The sequence below is a fragment of the Tachysurus fulvidraco genome, chromosome 8 (genome assembly GCF_022655615.1).
Source record: "Tachysurus fulvidraco isolate hzauxx_2018 chromosome 8, HZAU_PFXX_2.0, whole genome shotgun sequence".
NCBI classification, from domain to species: Eukaryota; Metazoa; Chordata; class Actinopteri; order Siluriformes; family Bagridae; genus Tachysurus; species Tachysurus fulvidraco.
In genome coordinates, this window is record NC_062525.1 from 16592816 (window position 1) to 16610371 (window position 17556).

Below are 17556 nucleotides of genomic sequence, written 5' to 3' on the forward strand. Positions count from 1 at the left end.
GCCTGATGGTGGAGAATAATTGCAGGCTTTACAGCTCAGGCAAAAAAAAACATATATATATATATATATATATATATATATATATATATATATATATATATATATATATATATATATGTATATATATATATATATATATATATATACGTATATATATATATATATATATATATATATATATATATATATAGGACCAAGTGAAAGACAAAAAGAGGAAGGAGGTTCTTGTAGCTCTACTCATCTTCTGCCTGTCTCTTTCATGACACTTGACCCGGTCATAAACAGGAAATAAGTAGATTCTGTTGTTTTTGGTCATAGATATTATGAAAGGAAAACAACTAAGGTTGAATGTTTAGACTTTTACACCAACCAGAGCAACTTACATTTATACAGCTGAGCATTTGAAGATTAAGAGCATTGCTCCAGCAGTGGCAGCTTGGTGGACTTGGTGGGATTCAAACTCAGAACCTTCTTATTGGTAGTCCAACCTTAACCATTAGGCTACCACATCCACACAACTTTATATGTTCTTTCGGCTCCGGCCACCCCTGCAAGGTAGAACTTTTTTGTTCATAATTATAAAACATATGTTTATTAGAAAAATAAAACTTACCATCATAAGAACACTGACACGAAGCATGACATTGTGCAATAAGGCTGCTTCTTTTAGCTCCACAAAGCCACAAAGCACATAGTTCTCTGTTAGAGAGCTGAGGATGAAGATACAGTTCACCATCCAACAAAATAATGATCCAAAGCACAAATCCAGGTCAGTATAGGAATGGATTCAGATGATGAATGACATGAATGGGCCAGTAAGAGTCCAGACCTGAATCCAATCAAAACCCTTTGAAATGACTTGAAGAGGTCTGTACACAGTGGAATTGCTTTGCCAAATCATGATGCATTAAGTTAGTAGACACTTACCCAAAGACTGGGTGCTGAATCACAGGTAAAAAAAGGATTTAATTATTAGATAATGGGTGTGTACACTTGTGCAGGTTATGGCAGGATTTTTTTTCTTTTCCCCTAAAATATTCCCTAATAAATCTCTTCTATTTGATTTTCACTTGAATTTTGTTGCAAAATCTGTTGCAAAAAAAAACACTTTTAAAAAAAAATTATTTTAACAACAGTGTGTGGACTATTTAAACCATGGATTACGGAATTAAATATTGTTAATGTAAATACAGTACATTAATACAAATGATTATTGCTGCCTTCTGTCATGGGAATTTAAAACAATAATTCAGCAATGTCTCAGAACATTGTACAAACATTTTGTTGACACACACTCATTTTCTACCCACATATTATCTCCTAAATTACATAAAATCTGTTTTATAGTGTTCACTATAATGGCCATTTATACATAGTCTTAGGTAGTTTGTTCACATCTAGTATAATTAATATTTTCCTCATTATTTCATAATGTACTTATTTGTAATTCACCTTTAGTTGAAGGAAAGTTTGTTTAGTTGTTTAGTTTATAACGACATTATAGTGATTAAGCCCTGCTTAGGGAAATAAGAGATCAATAACCTCGCCCTCTTTACACTGAATCAATTCATACTCGCAGGAAAGCTGGAGGACACATAAACAGTCAACCTGAGCATTTATGCAGAGAGCTTCTCTGGAGTTATCAAATCAATAAAAACTTTATTACATGTTATGTCAAACACTTCTCAATATTATCAGCAAGTTGTTTCTATACAGATCTCAAGATGCACTGTTACTTGTGCCATATGAACAGTTAATATGAGAGCTACATTTAATATAACATCAAATGTCTATTTTTAGCATAAAGCTGTCCACAGCCTATGAAGTGCACTATAGAAAGCTGTTTGGGATTTAGTTTTTGGTTCAGCTTACAGCTATTTAAACAGGCACGCTTGTAGTTATGTTGCATGGACGCCAACTCATTAACAGTTCGATTGTCAGGAAATCAGTGACACCTCACTATTACAGGTACACCTGTGTTTGACTTTCCCAATGAAATGTACAGACAATAAAGCTGCTTTTCATATAATAACCACCTGTGTCTGGATTCTCTCAGCGGGAGATTTACTCTGTCACGATTACACATGTTCCCCAAAGTGCATTTCAAGAATAATGCACAAAGGACAGGGAATAGCAGAACTGAGTCATTTAAATATGTCCTGACAGAGAACCTAGACCTTCAAGCTGTGAGGTTAATCTCTGTTGACATTAAAGATTTAAACTCCACTCCTTCTTACCACTGCAGTAAAAAATCATTAAAATCTTTTGTCTGTTCATATCGTGTCTCTGCCTTACTTTGTGTATTTTGTTCAAAAGTACATCCTCCCAGCAACACAGGACTGAATCACGAAGGAGCTGAATCATAAAGGAGCTCGAGATCTAAGCATACTTTTAAGATGAGTTCTTGTTGGTTATATGAGCTGATGTCTTGGTGGTGGAATAAACCCCCTACAGGCTCAGTTTTTCCATTGCTTTTACTAAAGGCTGAAGAAATAAATCTCCACACAGTAACTAGGATAAAACATCTGCCTTTCCTGTCTGAGGCTTTGGAGTTCACAATCAGTTCCCATTTAGCTGCTGTTAAATGGAAAAATGTTCATTTAAATGCAAGTGTGTAGACAGCAAACAGCTAGATAGTAGAAATCATAGAATGATGCATATAAATGACAAACCTGTTTTAAACATTTCAGCAGAAATAAGGCTGACGTGGCATTTTTTGGTACCTGTCATGAACGCGGGATAAAAACGGACCCAAACGCAGGATAACAAAATAAACAGGGTTTAATAACAAAGGAAACACTAATCATGACACGGACTAAAGACAGGACAGTACAACAGTAGATTCCGCGCTGCACAAGGCAACATGGCACAGTTAAATGAACAGGGTATTCACAATAGGAAACAGGTGTGTAGACAGGGAGGAGCAGACGAAGGCGGGCAGATACGTGACAAGAAACGTAAACAGATGCACGTGGCCAAAGTCCGGGCTGAGTCCTGACAGTACCCCACCTGAGGCGTGGCTCCCGAAGCGTATAATCCTGACAAGGTCCGAGCGAGGCACACGGCGAGGCACACAGCGAGGCAGATGGTGTTGGGCCGAGCGACGTCCAAAGCCGAGCTGACGGTCCAAGTGCTACCCCCGACGCACCGCGGCCAGTCCCACCTCTCAGGAAGCAAAAAAAAACCTCCATAGAACAGAAAATCCATAGGGGCAAAATACAGGCCTGCAACACCCCCCACGGACAGGAAGTGGGGCGACGTCCTCCACGGAAACCAAATGTGAAATAAGAAAATCAAATAAGAAAACAAATACTCCCAATCGGCCGGTCCAGGCTGCAGCTATCCTGCTGGTTCCTGGTGCGGTGGAATCTTCTGTCATGAACGTGGGATAAAAATGGGCATTCACAATAGGAAACAGGGGCAGAAGACGAAGACGTGGCAGACATGTGATGAGAAACGTAAACAGATGCACGTGGCCAAAGTCCGGGCTGAGTCCTGACAGTACCGAGCGAAGCACTGGATTTTCTACTAGTAGTGGAGAAACCCAAAAAGAATATATAAATTCTGTGCTATGAGTCATAGCACAGAATATATAAATTCTGTGCTATGAGTCATCATGTCTAAACGTAGTCAGCTTAAAGTTAAAGTTTTACCTAAACTTTTACCTAAATATGTTCAATAATTTATCATGGGATATTTCACTTATTAGCACAAGAGGGCACTGGAGTCTTCTTCCCTCTCTGCTTTTACTCTTGCTGCAGAAGACACTTTAAAGGTGAAGAATTGATTTGTCTTGCCAAGTCAGTCAATTTGAACTGTTCTAAATGGCAGAACCATCTTTAGTTAAAACCACAGTTCAAAGTGTAATAAGATTTATTGTGAATTTGTTGAATGCCAGTCTAGCACTTCCAATAAGGAAAATCTGAATGCCAAAAGCTTTCACAACTGGAATTTCCAAAGCTCTAAAAATAAAAAAATAAAAATAAAAAACAGCTAGTGATGCTTACACCAGGAGCTGTGAATTTATAATTGACATGACTTTACTAAGTAAAATAGAAAAGTAATAAGTAGTACAGTTTTATAGAACATTGTATATGAGACTTATTAACATAAAATGTAAGCAAACGTAAACTCTGTACTATAATACTATAATAGCAGTTGAAATAATTTATACATACATATAACACATATAACATATATGTAGACAATGTTCAAAAACTAATTAATGTCCACAAATGTAAAAATTCACATTTCATGGGAAAACATCTGGAAAACCAATAAATTTTAAATTAAACAAAAATAAAGCAGGGATGTGGTAGCCTAGTGGTTAAGGTGTTGGATTAACAATCGGAAGGTTGTGAGTTTGATTCCCACGTCTACCAGGCTGCCATCCCTGCAAGGCCCTTAACACTCAGCTGTATAAAATGAGGTAAAAATGTAAGTTGCTCTGGATAAGGGCGTCTGCTTAATGCTGTAAATGTAAACTTACTGTTTTTCATTATCATGGTTATAAAGACAAACATGGCAACCTGAAATGGGGCATCAAACTTAACAAAACCTATATGTGAAAATAACTCTCAATGAAGAATAAATGCCAATTAAAAGAAGCAAAGCATTCAAACTTCATACTGTATGTTTGACTACAGTCCAGTATTTCCAGTCGCACTGATGCGTTCCGTCTGCTCTAGCTAGGAGTTTGAACACATCTGAACCCTTGATCCCATCTGAAATTCAATGAGTCTTTGCTCCAGTGTGACTCTCGATTAAACATGAATGACTTCTGACCTGAAGTTTACTGTTAGAAACAATACATGCCATGCACAGAAATAATGCACTGTAATATCAATGTGCAAAGAAAATTTATTGACTCTAAAAACAAAACATTTATCCAGTTACTGATTCTGGAAGCAAGCAAGGTGTACTAAATCATCCAGTAATTTTCATCACAGGAAATCACAGGAAGCAATTCATTGACAAGAACAGGTCACATTGCAAAGCAATGTACAGACAGCAGAAAACCAAAGATGAAGGTTTTCTCTTTTTTTTTTAGCTCAAAGCGAGATTTTTACCCATCACACAAAAATAATGAAATACTGAGACATGTTTAAGAAGGTTTTGGAAAGACACTCATGCTTTATAGGACAGGTCAGTGCTTGAAGAGCACAACAATAAATCACAAGCAGTTAAATGTACAGAAAATGTTTCATGAGCTGTAAATGTGTGAATTTTCATGAGAAGAAAGTCTGGAGGGGTGAAGTGGACGTGCAGAGTGTGATTTCTTTGTCTTCAGATACAAGCCTTATAATGACTGTCTGATTAATACAGTACCACTTCCTGGGGTAAAAATACACAGCTGAGGATTAAAAGGCCCTTTACTTTTCTAAATAAGCAGATGACAAATAGTCATCTCAGTGGGAACCTGAAACCTGAACCTGAACTATGGAATACTTGAACGTATTTTAGTGAGTCACCCTAAAAGATATAGCGCTAAGAATTAACTTCACAGACTCCACACACTCAGCAAGAAAAAGATTGCTTCTACTATTACATTAACAGAGTGCTGTCTGAAGTGATCACACTCTCCTGAACCTCCTGTGTGATGAGGTGTTCAATCCAATGACATATAATGACAACTTAAACAGGAGAAAACAGCACCTCTAACCTCAAACGAAATGCTTTGTGGCAAAAAAGCAGCAAAGTACAACCTGTAACAAATTATGGTGTCTGCCTGAAAAGTGGGGTTCGATCTGCTATAATGTGGTACTTGAAAGGTGCACACCTCTGTGCCATGTCCACTCCAAAAAGAAGGAAAGGAATATATATATATAAAACTGCAAATAATTTGTCTTGTGTCTCCTCAGCCACCTTAAAAAGTGCCAGAGTGACTCTCCAGTTAATAATAATATATCAGTCTCTGTTTCCACATTGTTCAGTGTTACAACCTCTAACTGAAATGGACTTCATTCTGATGAATTGTAATACAAAATGATTTGCCAAGATCATAAAAGCTACCACTAAATTAGTTCTGGTGTTCTCGAAATTCACATAATTATTTAAATAGAGTTAGTTCCTCTGCATGCAATTACAGTGTCTTCTGATCTTAATATTAATACACCTGTTCCTGTAAACCTCAGAGTTTGTTAAAGAACATCGCTAAAAAAACAGGATCCTAAAAACTAAGAACTATAAAAACAATTCAGAGACAAAAGTCCTGGGATAATATCCACCATGTGTTGGTTACAAAAATATCCTCAAAGATGATTTAGTCAGACTTAATTACTGTTACTGAAAGAAGTGGACAGATGATGGTGATATTTCTCTCTTCTCAGATTTTTGTGGGCTGTGTTCTCTTTCAGGCAGAACACATCATCAAAGACAGAGCTCACAGATTTACATGAAGCGCAGCGTACAATGAAAAAACTGACAGTCATCTTCATCCACGCTGTTTTGTTTGCAAGGTCTGGCATGTCCATGATTTAAAGAGATATACTGTATGAGACCTTCTCACTCAGAAATAAATGGTTCTATATTTCCAAATACATACAGTACATTTCATTTCAATTCCCTGTTTTTTTCTTTTATTGAGTTTCTTTTTTAAGTTATTTTATATTTCTGGGAGTTCTGGTGGATATTTTATTAAATGGCATTATCTGCATCTGCTCTCTGTGCAATGTCTCTATAAAATGAATTTCGTGTCCCATCTTATAAAGGTTGCATCGTCTTTCTAGAATTTTGAGTTTTGATTCACAGTGATGAAACAGCTGTCTGCGAGTCTGTGTACAGGAACACAATTTGCCTGTCTATTGAACAGTAAGACTGTTATTCTTCTCTTTTGATCATGGTTACATATATTATTGCATATATGTGATTTTTCTCTGTAAAAGACAAAAAAAAATCTAGTTAGCTAATTTGTGATCTGTAGATACTGTATAACGTGCTGATGGAGACCTTAGTAGCAACATTGGTGCATTAACTATGCTTAATTTTCCCTAGATGCAGGTGTTTGAGTATGGACTGGCAACCTTGATCTTGAGTGAATTTCACCCAGTAACAATGGGATTAACTCTGACCAGGATGAAGCAGCTACTGTAGATTAACCTTTAAAATACAATATTCTATACATCTCATAGATCCACAGAATATTTTATTTTGAATATTCACTCGTATATATTTCTCCACAATTCCCATTTCTTATCACCAAGCATAATGGGAGAACTCAATCGCAGAACTCAGCCATCAATTATATATACTTATTGAACAGGTTGATTTAATATGAATGAACATCATAATCGTTGCATTTTAACACCATGATCACTGAATGTTTCACTTCAGACCCAGTGTGATGGAGTGCACATCAAACTGGATAGGTTCTCACTGTTGTTATTTGAAGACTGATACACTGTGTTAGAAGCAAAGAAACAATTGTCTTCTTATGATCCTTGAAACTCCTAGACCGTCTGAGAATCGATGTCTGACAGCCTCTAAAGCTCTAAGAAAAGCTGATGAAGTTCAGTTCAAATCTTCCATGACTGAAAAAAATCTGGTGTGTATTAAGGGAAGAATATTGCTCTTGGACACCGTGTGTGCTGCATTCACTGCTGCATGAAACCTGAGTGCTTTGTGGACTTAATGGATTTGAAAATGAGACCTGACTTCTGATATCGGGCTGTTTGTTTGTACAAAATATTTTTACAATAATATATGCACAAGATTCAAGGAATATAAATGTATGACTATATGTCATAAGTGTGTTGTATTATCTACTGATAAAACTAAGAAGGAATCTGAACAAGCATTAAAACAAGCATTTCTGTCACTAAAACAAATTCCTCGCATGTGAAAACATGCCTGGCAATAAAGCTCTTTCTGATTCTGATTCTGAAATCTGACTCTTCTTCTTATACTATGACAATTCAAATTCCCTCTTCAAGGGAGTTGAACGTATTTCTACTATTTTTTTTCCTTTTTTTTATACTTTTAATTTTCAGTAAACTAGAACAGCAAACTAGAACACTGGGTAAATAGAACTGCATGTCTCTGTCCTGACATATACTGTAAAAACAATAATGTAAAATGCAAGCAGTCTGTAAACAGTAATGAATAACAGTAAGGAATGGCCACAATCCTTTTAAGCTATGGGTAGATGTTCTGAGGGCAACAAACAAACAAACTCATCTGCCACTACTATCAGTACTACTACAGTATACTGTATACTACTACTAATAATACTAATACTAATAAAAATAATGAAAACAATGCAGGAAATTATAAAAAAATATTGAGTATTACACTAAACTATATTTTGGATATTCAGCCTTGAGGAATCACTCAAACATTCATTTATGTTTTCATGAATGATTTACAAGATATATGAGTCTGAATTCATACAGATTTCAGATATATATTCACTCAGTTTATATATGTCTATTTATTAAAGTACAAGTACACTGCTGTTACCTCCATTCAAAACTTTCTATATTGCACTTACTGCTGGTAGCCTTAAACAAATTTTCCATATTGGATTTACAACATAAACCCTTGGTAAGAGAGTATTTCGATCCCACCGTATGTCTGCACATATGGTGGCATTGACAATAAAAAAATCTTGATCTATCAATCTATATATCAGTGAGAAATGGAAGTATTATCCTGTCATTGGACAATAAGGTGCACACTTTAGGAGCACTTTAGCCTCTTCGTTTTGTGGTCTCAGGTTCTTTATTCATTTCATTCCAACTGAGATCATAGTTTTTGTGTAGAAAGTGACTCAGTTGTTTATCATTTGTTATTAAAAATGATCAGTTATGGTTAGCAAGGTGTGTAGGCTGCCATGTTTGGGTAAGATTTAGATTTAACTCTGAATCATGGTTTCCATCTGTCAGGTGAGTGGATACTGTGTACACTGGCAGTGCAGGGGATACCCAAACCAGACACTGCTTCCTTAAGATCGAGGCAGTCAATGTCAAGGCAGTACAGTAAGTGTCGAGGGTCCTGACTTTGGGTTCCTACGGATTTGGATCCTGACTTCATGAATGCTAGTCTTATAAAATATCTATAAGTCTTATGTATATGGTGCAAAGAAAAAATGGTAACTGTCTGCATGACAGCGGTAATTCTTGCTAATATTATTTCACATCATGGCTTTGTTAAAAGGCATGCATGCACATATGTATACAAATGTATTTGGTAGATTCTCACTGCTTCTGGTTAGGAAGGGTTAAATACCACATAGGCAGGCAGTCCACAAGTTTCTCTGATAAATGTCACTGGAAAATTAATTCCATCAACAGTTTATTCCTGTAGTTTCTATAGCATGACCTATCATGTGCTAAAATTTGGAGATCATGCTTTAAAAAAGGATCATATACTCAGTGTGATAAAAAATATTTCTGTTGGAAAGCATTAGAAATGAATAGGCTAATTTCCAGCCCATGTGCAATTGAAAGCACTATGAAAGAAGCTTTATTGTCCTCCATTGAAAGTGTTGTACATTTCAGTTTAGAATAAATACTAACTTCTTCCACCCAATAATGAATTCTCAATATTCAAAAACAATGCCCCAGGTTCCAGTACACACTGTGCAATCCCATAAGGCAACAGGACTGCAAGAGCTGACACAATCAAAAATAGCAGAAGACAGTGCAAGTGCAAGTGTAATTGCTTAAAAAAAATTAAGTTTATCCTTATGGTGAAAATATATTTGTTTAATAAAACCTGAGTAAACTTTTAACTTGTTGGAAGTTTAAACAAAAAGAAAAAGTGACAATTTTTGAAAATGTAAAAAAAATTGCTTTCTGATGTCACAGATCACATGATATATTATGCCAACATGACAGATGTAGTAGGTCCGGACTGATCAGTATGTACTTTATCAACAGATAAGCAGTAGGTACTGATTCAAATGCTGTAGGTACTGTCACAGTACACGAGTCATGACATGATGTCTCAACGCTAACAAACTCAGGCTACAATGCACTCAGAAACCAATGGTCCTCTTTTAATGGTTCTTTAGTTGATCTCTCTAGAGAAACCATTAAAGTATTATGTAAAAACTCATCAGCAGGGGTTGTCTTTTTAAAGGAGCTCCCAGTAGAAATCGATAGCTGTCAAACATCCAAAGAAGCCTTTCATTTACAGCATTTGGCAGATGTCCAATGGGAGTAACCCTTAAAAACTGTTAAAACAGAGGTTATCAGACACGAATCCAAGAACAAAACCTTTAAAAGAGCTAGAACTATTAAGAATCCAAAGAACCCTTGAGGAATCTCAATAGAAGATAGAAGAGTACTTGATAGAAGAGTACTTGTTGTATCACATAATCTAAACACATGGTTAACCCTCCAATAATAATAATAATAATAACCTAAAGCTGTAAGGAAATCCAGCATATTATATATCGATGTTGACATATTTATGTGCATCAGAAAATGTCATTTGTCCAATTATTTACTCAAGACTGATATTACAAAAGCTGCCTTGAAATGGTTAGCACAATAACGTGGCATATTATTCCAAATGCCATTCTGCAAAAAACACACCACTAAATCAATGGGTTTACAGCAATAAAATCCAACATTTAACACCCCAACATAATACCAGATCAGTCCACTGCCATTATAACATGGTCACCTATCCACCTTGTGCTTTAATGTATCTGTATACACATTCACTGTGTGTGGCATGATTTTATGAGCTGTAGGGGTACCAGGGACTAAACAGCTGCTGAGGATATCTCTGTAACACATCCTGTTGTTACGGTCCATTCCATGTCATTCTCCACATCTTTGAACTCCGTTATCAGAGAAATGGTCACACAACGGTAATCTCAGAACACATAACATCAGATAATCATTCTGCTGTGCTAGCTAATATTATAGTATATGACTTGTTACCTCTTTGTTATATACCAGTGGTCCCCAACCCCACGGGCCGCGGACCGGTACCGATCCGACCTTCCATGGATGAGAGGTTAACCGGGAGATGAGAGACGTCACCTAAAGCCGCACCAATACCGCGAATGCGCAAAATATCATATCGGGCCGGGTTTAGGTGACGTCTGGAGCTGAGCGGCTGCAAACGGCAGTGGCGTTGTAGCTTTGGTGGAGAGAAGGTGTGTATCGCTCTTCTCTCTGTTCACCGGTACTTTCTCATGTTTAACAGAGCTTGGTGTTCATGTATATTCTGTTTGCTCAAATTTAACCCCCAAATTAGCAAAAATGAGTACAAAACAGACGTCGTTAGAAAGTTAGAAACTCTGCCGGTGTTCTGGATTAAAGTCATGGCGGAATACCCTGAGATTGCCACCACAGACAGCACTTAAATCCCTATTGTCATTTCCGACATGCTATGTGTGAAGCGGGGTTTTCTGCAGTGACGGCAACCAAAACAAACCAACGGAATAAACCGAGCATAAGCAACACATTTCGGGTGTCATTGTCTCCTATTACCCCAGATGGAACCGTCTCGTTGCAAAGAAACAAGCTCAGGGTTCTCATTGATTTAGCGTTGTAGTGAGTTAAAAAGGCATGTTTAAATCCAATTAAATTACAATTATTAATTTTAATTTAATTGTATATGCCCCACCCCCAGCGGGCCACGGTAAAATGAAAAAAACATTGACCGGTCCGCGGCGAAAAAATATACTGTATACTGTAAAAAAACATACTGTATGTTTTACATTCCACATTTTAGGAGAAAGACTTACTGAAAAGTAAATCTTTAGTCATTGTCAGATAGTCTTAAGTCACCCTGGTTACAGTATTGTAACTTTATGTGCATATATTAAAGCTGCTCATCCTATTCTCTAGTCTTATATAATATTACATAAAAAGCTCCATTTAAACTGAGCTTTAATAGCTGGCTCTTGGCATACAGACAGCGTATAAAACTCACAGTTTGTCCCTACTGAAACTATCCACATGTTTCCAGGTACTGCAAATACACACAGATCTTCAGACTAAATGACACCATTGATAATTAATAGCTGATGGAAAAAGTCATTCAGCTTTAGAATTTCCACCAGACCTCTGATCTTAACTAGCATTTTGCTGATAAAAAAATGTTTTGCCTGACAATAATTTCAGTGTGATCAGCAGTCACAGTAATGAATGGAACAAATTCTTACTTTAAGCTGCTGATTTTAATTTACATAATGAAATATTTGTGTCAGCAAACAAACCGGGTGTTTAAACAGATGATGAGAAGCTGTAATGAGAGAGCGACTAAAATATATTTTGCCATCTAAATAGCGGGTGTTCTAAACAGCATGTGGTGGCTCCTGAGCTTCCACCCCAAGCATGTTCATTTCAATGAGAAAGTTGTGCCAAGAATTACACTTTTGGTAAAGATGCGTTTCTTATCTTGCCTTTCACTAGGGACATTTCCACCCATTGTTCATGGATGGGAGGAGGATATTTGATTTCATTCAACTGGTATAGCCCCATTGACCAAATCGATGTTCAATCCTCGGTCCTGATCTTAGTAGTGTTTGTTCTGTTCAAGGTGGGATCAGAAAATAATGGGGTCTATAATCCTTTATTCAAGCTCTGGGCCAAAGAGATGGCAGCTTCAGATTTCTGAGTCACTGTGTGCTGCACTTAAAAAAAAGATTCTGTAAGATCTCTAGATAGCACTGTAACACTATGACACTGACTTATTTCAATACTGTAAATCACGACATTACCAGCCAACATTTTATTTGGTGAATTAAACATTTGGTCTTGTTTCAGTCTAATCGTGAAGAGCTTACTAAGTCCCTGAGGTTTCAGAACAGCACCTGATTGTGGTATTGTGTAAATATCCACAATCCATTTGCAGCTTTTTAGCTAATTGCAAGAACAATAAACAACATTAAACATGAACTAGTTTTGTGTGGACTTACACTTCCTTCACTGTGTGGAGCTTTGTAAAAGAGGGGTTGTGACCTCTGGTCAATAATAATGTTAAACTGATAATGAACACAAGGCATTATATCACAAGGTCTCACTGATTGTGTAATCCTTTACAATAAACCTGTACTTTTGTGTATTTGAACCTTGTGTGCTTAGACAATTCTTCTGTTCTTGCCAATTCCCACCTATTAGGTAACACATTCTGTGTGGTAACTGTCACATAATTACAAAAGAATTTTTCTTAAGACATTTATCAACAGCAAATAATCTGATATGGATGTCAGAACTGAAATCCTATGCAGATGCAGCCTTGCTGGCCCGTTTATTGCTCCTGCTTTCATTTGAATGCGTATTCCACATTCTCCACTACTGTCCACAAATGTGTGCTACAGTTTACTAATATACATCCACTCATTGACTTAGTGACATTCCAAGACTATCCATTCAACATCATTCCTCTAGATGTCTAAACAAAGTATAAAGACCTACCCCTTCCACACATACTTAAAAACTGACTTAAACAAACTAACTAAATAATAATAACTATTGCTTTTCTTATCTCCCAACAGAATTTTAGATTGATGGTATTCTTCGTCTGGACCTAGTGATTCAGTACTGATGTATTCATTGAAAGAGACTTCTATAAGTCGCTATGGACAAGGACGTCTGCTGAATGCCATGAATGTGAATATAAATCAGCAAATACTCTGGGCAGTTACACAATGACCCCGGATCTTTTTAAGGCAGTCATAAAAAGTTTGCATTAACGGTAGCTAATCTTGCAAACCAGACAATAGCAGATGTTTTTTTTTTCTTTTTAGTTTAGTCCAGTAGCTGGGGAAGGTCTGTGGTTTTTATTTATTATTTTAAATGCAGTATTGGAAATTACATCATTCTTAAATTTATAGCTGAGTTTAACTTTTCTGCTTTCACTATCCTTTCTTTCTCTATAAAGGAAGAAAAAAATGTCATGTCCAACTGCCTATAATTTAATATAATAGTTAAAATGTTATGTGTTTATTTTGATTTCTATAATGTATCCATCTTTGGCAGTAGTAGAATGTGAGATGTATGTTATCTCACTGCCTGGCAAGTAAATACTTTATCGTCCACATCTGTATTTTGAATACATTCTCATCAAATTATTATAAATCAGCAATCAGGCACTGAAATCTGATGCTTCTAGTCACTTGGAAAGGGTAAGAAGAAGAGAAAATAAAACCAGGGTCAGATTAGACTTTGCATACTAGATACCATATCAGATTATTTGTCCAAATCTACTTCTGGTCATGAAATATGATTTGATCATATTACACCAATAGTCTAAATAATATAAGAAGTTGAAATTTGACTATTTGCTAGCATTTCAGGTTTAACAAGAGTAGTACCTTATAATATTATCAGCTATGCTGTCAGGAACTGTTAGCCTGCAGCGGCAATTTTGAAAGCTCAGATTAATGGTGCCAGAAAAACGGGTGTCTTCAGTGATAAAAGCAGGCCCAAACGTAGGGATAACAGAAACATAATTTATTAACACTAAAAAAAAAATCAGACAGGGGAAAAAAACAAACAAACCCAGGAACATAAATGGGGGTAAATAAATAAACTAGACCGATCCGCGACCTCCCCCATGGACAAGAAGAGAGGAGGCGTCTCTCCTCCCACAGAAACCCACAAAAGTGGATCAGCATCCCCCACAGGAACAGGAACGAGGCAAGGTCACGGGCACCAAATCACAACAAAAACCCAACCAAAGAAGAAAAAAACAGAGCCGTCGGTCAGAGTCCTAAAAAAACAGGGTAAACTTAACAGAAAATAAGAAACTGAGCAAAACAAGAAAGTACAAGAACTCTGCAAAGTGAAAAAAATAAATAGGCAAATTAATAATAGTCAATTATGAGCAGGAGAGTAGCGACGAGAACACGTGACACACACAAACCTGGTTTAATGAACGACTGACATTTTCTTATCATTATTATTCTGTTATTCAGTAGTGTTGAAAGTATTATAACATGTATATGTACACTTTATGTTATTGGACTATATAGGACAAACTTTGTTCATTGACCATATAGAGTTTTATTGAGGAAATAAAAACAGGCTTTTGGCACATTTTGAGTGAGGGCTTGTGCTAGTACTCTAATGTTATATCACAGAGCTAGTGCACAACACTAGACTATAATGTTGATATGATTTACTTTCAGTAAAGTCACATGCTAACGACAATGTCCTGTGTTCTTGAGTACCAAATATTAAGAGATTTTGTAGCATGTAGTCAAGTCAAAGATAATGTGTAAAATATTCATTAATCTGATGTGACAATTCCGAATGCCTAATAAACCTAATTATCCTGTTAAAATGTGCGACAAAAAGTTTGGGCAGAAAGTTAGCATTTTGTAGATGTGGAATTATAAAAAAATAGTATAGTTCAGATTTCATTATAATAAGATATGTGTGTGTTGTGACCGTTTGTGTTCATCACTAATTAGGCAGCGGTGACGCTTTCTGTCTTGTTACATCTTTGTATCTGTTCATTTAAAAACAGTGAAGCAAATAATTAGCTGTCTCATTTCCTGGGACGTAATGAGTCTCTTTTGACCTTTAGGGTCATGACCATGTGTTCACCAGCAAAACAAATATGTAGTATTGTCCTGTCAGGACTCTCTCAGATTGGTGAAATCCTCTTGAGAATCGTCACTGTGTGCCAAATCAAACACTCAGTTGTGCTCTGGGTCACTTAACAGGAGTGTTTGCATGTGAGTTTTGAGTGTTTTACTAGTATCTGTGACTTGACCCAGAGCCTGGCACATGGAGTGCTGTGCCGGTTTGACCAGCATTTCGAAAGTCTGTTGCCAAGGTTGCTGTTGTATATCTGTTTGACCCCTTCATAAATACCCTAAAATAGACACCTTGTACAATAAGTGAAAGTGCACTTAGAGTAGCTTCCCTCTGGGATCTGTAGTGTCATGCTGACTTAGTCATTTTGTTAATGGATTTGAGAAATGGGTGTATTTTGTATGTTCATAGGTGATAGAGGTTTTTTTTTTGTATTTTGTACTTTGTAGACAATGCTCTCGTCTGCTTTCTCAGAACTCTTGAGTAATATAGTTTGTTTTTGTAAAACAGGACAAATTGATTAAAACTGATTATCCAGTTTTTACTAATGTACATGATGAGACATTATCACACTGACAGCACACTGTTGAGTACTTATACTGTATGCTCCGGGGGAACACTGTGTATATTTTTTAATATACACAGTCATGATTTACTGTACCTGCACTGCTCCTGAGCCAAATGCTAGAGGGCAGCATGGTGTTATATCATACATACTACATACTCCATTTAAAAAATGTTTAAATCATAACACTGATTAAAAAACCCCATAGTATTGTTCTTTACTATAAAATGTTTAGCATGTCAGGGAATTTTAAAAGATGCTTGCAGAAATATTAACGTGCGGTAAACAAGAACACAACATTAGTCAGTACAAGCAGGTATACAGACCACATGGGAGAACATTTTGGGGAATTTTGACATTGAAGTGGGAGTCATAAGTAGCACAGCAGCAGAGGGTGCAGGAATATGACACCATGACTCAAAGCAATTAGAATAAATGCTGCACAAGGGGAAGAACCTTGTGGAATGTCGTACCAAACCCAAAGTGTGTTAGCTAATTGGTACTAGTCCACAGTAATTAGATATCGGTGTAGATGTCCTGGAGAGGATTATAGGAGTCTAGCAGGACTCGAGGTCAACACTGTATGTGGACTCTCCTTGACATTCCATACACATCAGAACATTGTGTTCAGAAGGCATATCCATCCCTGTTGTCAGTCATGCCTGTGCTTCTTTCAGCCTGACTGCAGTGTAGATGTTATCAGATGATTCTCCACACAGATGCACGTTGAATGGCTGTGTGGGTCCTCAGAATTGAGAATTGAAAAGTTGGAACATTTTGTCCATGATCCAAATGGAACAGGCTGGTTCGGTTTATATAAACGGTTTAAACTAGAAAATCTGGTTTTCACTTCTGCAGATATAACTTTGTTTAGTTGGCTTGTCAGCTTAAATTATATGATCGGGAGAGGGTTTAAATGATCTTTAACAAGGCTTTAAAAATTCACTTGGTTTCACAGTGGCACTAATGGCATCACATTAAAGGCTTGATTTTGTGGTATGTGTTAGTGGTCATTATGTGCTACTATTTCTTGGTAGAAAAAGATTTTCTTTCTGCTTCTTTCTACTAATACCTTCTCTATCCTCTTGTTCTGTTTGGACTGAACAGCATATACTATTTATCTTATAGACAATCTTAGGAGAGGCTCCATTAGAGGATTTGATGTAAACATTTGCTCCCTGGAGAAGGGAAATGATGGAGTTAAACACAATGATCTCTAACAACACAGTACGCCCATTTTGTGAATAAATCCTTAAGCATATATGGGTGATTGACTACTGTCAGATTGCACATCATATTTGTGTTTCCTAAAAAAATCAGTGTAGAAATATCCTGTGCAATTTCTTAGGATTAGATTAGAAGCATGTTAAGTGATTCGGTAGTAACTGTCGGTAAGGTGGCACTGTGGTGCAGCAAATAGCACACAATTGTGCCTGACATGAATTGGTGTCCTGGCTAACTTCTGCTAAGTGTTCTTGGAATAGT

At 36.7% G+C, this 17556-nt stretch overlaps 2 long non-coding RNA genes across 2 annotated transcripts; one reads left to right on the top strand and one right to left on the bottom strand.

Annotated features, from left to right (window-relative positions):
• Positions 1-2763: 2763 nt before the first annotated feature.
• On the bottom strand, positions 2764-10950 carry LOC125145301. The gene is made up of 2 exons (XR_007143647.1): positions 10893-10950; positions 2764-10174 (listed from the first exon to the last, which is right to left on the bottom strand). It is a non-coding gene; the product is annotated as an uncharacterized LOC125145301 (long non-coding RNA).
• Positions 6045-7876, top strand: LOC113637086. Its single transcript, XR_003439287.2, has 2 exons — positions 6045-6810; positions 6994-7876. It is a non-coding gene; the product is annotated as an uncharacterized LOC113637086 (long non-coding RNA).
• Positions 10951-17556: the final 6606 nt, after the last annotated feature.